This window comes from Staurois parvus, unplaced genomic scaffold (genome assembly GCF_062004578.1).
Source record: "Staurois parvus isolate SC_StPar_1 unplaced genomic scaffold, SC_StPar_1.0 ptg000818l, whole genome shotgun sequence".
In the NCBI taxonomy this organism is placed as follows: domain Eukaryota; kingdom Metazoa; phylum Chordata; class Amphibia; order Anura; family Ranidae; genus Staurois; species Staurois parvus.
In genome coordinates this window covers 12,145,010-12,147,446 of record NW_028318614.1, presented here as the reverse complement: position 1 = coordinate 12,147,446, position 2,437 = coordinate 12,145,010, and the positions used below count along the sequence as shown (strand labels likewise).

General features: G+C 44.9%; 1 non-coding gene across 1 annotated transcript; it reads left to right on the top strand.

The window, feature by feature from the left end:
• Positions 1-1,302: 1,302 nt before the first annotated feature.
• Positions 1,303-1,374, top strand: TRNAE-UUC (transfer RNA glutamic acid (anticodon UUC)). The gene has a single exon. It is a non-coding gene; the product is annotated as a tRNA-Glu (tRNA).
• Positions 1,375-2,437: the final 1,063 nt, after the last annotated feature.

Sequence of the window (2,437 nt, the reverse complement as noted above, 5' to 3'; positions counted from 1 at the left end):
TGCCGTTTCAGTGACCTGGAGGAGATTCTAATCAGTCATACCAGGGACAAGGTAGGGCTGAGACAGAACTCCACAAAGAAGACCAGAATCTCAGAACACATGATTACGTCAAAGCCAAAACAGGACATGGGGGAGGCGTGAATGGTTTCTTAATAAAAGCCGTTCATACATTCTCCCCCTACTGCACAGAATATGGAAGAGACAGAACTCTAAAAAGAGGACCCGAATCTACAGAACACATGATGATATCAATGTCCAAACAGGACATGTGGGAGGCGTGAATGGTTCATGGGGTAGGTGGATGGAATGAACCGTTCATACACGCTCACCCTACAGGACAAAATATGGAAGAAACAGAACTCTATGAAACCTGAAACAGTACATGGGAGAGGAGTGAATGGTTCCTCAATGAGAGCAGTTCATACATACTCTCCCTACAGGAAGAATATGGAAGAGAACAAATTCTACAACAAGGACTTGATAGTCCAAAACATAGTGATGTCAAAGCCAAAACATGGGGGAGGTGCGAATGGTTCCTTAATGAGAGCCGTTCATACATACTCCCCCTACACCTATAACTGGATACTAACATTTATAGGTAAAGTGGATCCAGGGAATAGCCGATTGCCTCTCGGGGAATCAGGAAGGAATTTTTTCCCTGCAGGAGCAAATTACATCACGCTTTGCTGGGTTTTTTGCCTTCCTCTGGATCAACCGTGGGTACAGGATTATAACTTTTTTTTTTATGGTTGAATTAGATGGACTTTTGTCTTTATTCAGCCAGACTGCACATAGTGTCAGGCAAGAATTCCCTCAACCAGCCGAGGTCCGGGAGGAACATGAGCTGCTTCCTGCACCCCAAAAACAACTCCTCGCTCCTCCTTCATGCGTGCACAGCTAAGAGCTGTGCAGTACCCCGGTCCACCAGATTGAGAGGGGGGAGGAGGAGGGGGCATATGGAAATTCTCCGCTACTGGCCACTCTGTCTGCATGGGAAGATCATGGTGTGTAGATCCTGCCTAGCTGGGCGGCTGGCAGAGGTGCCCATAGTAACGCCACTGATTAGGCAGATTAGTCTAACACCTAATTAAAGAACCTCCTCTGCTCTCCTGTAATCCAGAATCAGATGACAACGGGCTAAAGTCTGATGTCAGCTGACATCACAGAGCCTCTCCAGGCTCTAGAAGGATCCCAACCATACTGGAGTCCTTGACCATGACACTATCTGCATGGAGTTTGCATGTTCTCCTGTGCTTGTATGGGTTTCCTCTGAGTACTCCCACAATCAAAACATGCTACCTAGCATTGGTGGTGCAGTGGTTAGCATAGCTGCTTTTCAAGCAGCTGACCTGGGTTCAACTCCCGGCCAATGTAATCGTCAAGATTGTTCCCTCACCTTCTAAATTCCTTGAGTACCCAGAGGCTCAAATTAAATGTTGAGTGTAGATTAGAGGTGGAATAACATTTAAACTGAAGTGAAGGTGTCAAATGTTTGTATAGAGTCTCTTAAAGGATATGTTCACCTTTTGGACAAAAATAATAAATGCACATTTTCTGGCAGGTAAAAAAATGTGCATTTATTATTTTTGTCCAAAGGAGCCTGGAAAGCAATTCACGAGTGATCAGTAGATCACTGATGCCATGCAGGTCTCCTGCTGACCTGTCAGACTATCTGCCTGCCATACGGAATGTACAGGATGTACAGCCAAGCAGATATTTTGACAGGAAGCTTCAACGAACTACCATGGCGCTCCACAGCACTGTGGTAGTTCACTGAAAACCACAACCCCACAGCTGCCAAGGCTGTCGGGACTTGCAGTTCATTCATTCACAGAAGTCCATGAATGAATGACATGGCCGTGCTGTTTTCAAATCAGACAGATAGTACAAGCAAACTTCTCCCTGTATTATCTGTCGGGGGGCGGCGACGGGAACATGTTACATATTCCATTCTAAAAATGGTGGAACATGTAAAATGTTCCCAAAGGTGAACTTATCCTTTAAACACTTTTGAATTATTAATTCCTGGCAGGTGGATCAGCTTGTTCTGTATTCTCATTTTTAGCCAGCAGGTGGAGAACTCAGCTCCTTTCCAGGTATTTTCTAGGCTCTCCTTCATGGCTTGGCTAATAGAAGACCCACTGTGTACTATATAGATCAATAGATCGAAGGTAGAAATTTAGATTTGAAGGAGTCTGATCTGTGACTCCGCCCCCCTCCCTGCCGATTCAGATCTGGCAGCTCCAACTGGAGCATCAATCAGACGCGGTCTGACAATAAACTGATAAAATAGATGTAAAATTGTAACATTTAAAAGTATTTCATATATAAATATAAAGTGGGCCCTCGCTCTTATAAAAGAGGAAATGTGTGTCCTGGTGTGCGCTCCCAATAAAGGTTGGTAGACGGTAAATGTACTTCTAATGGCGTGGATGGC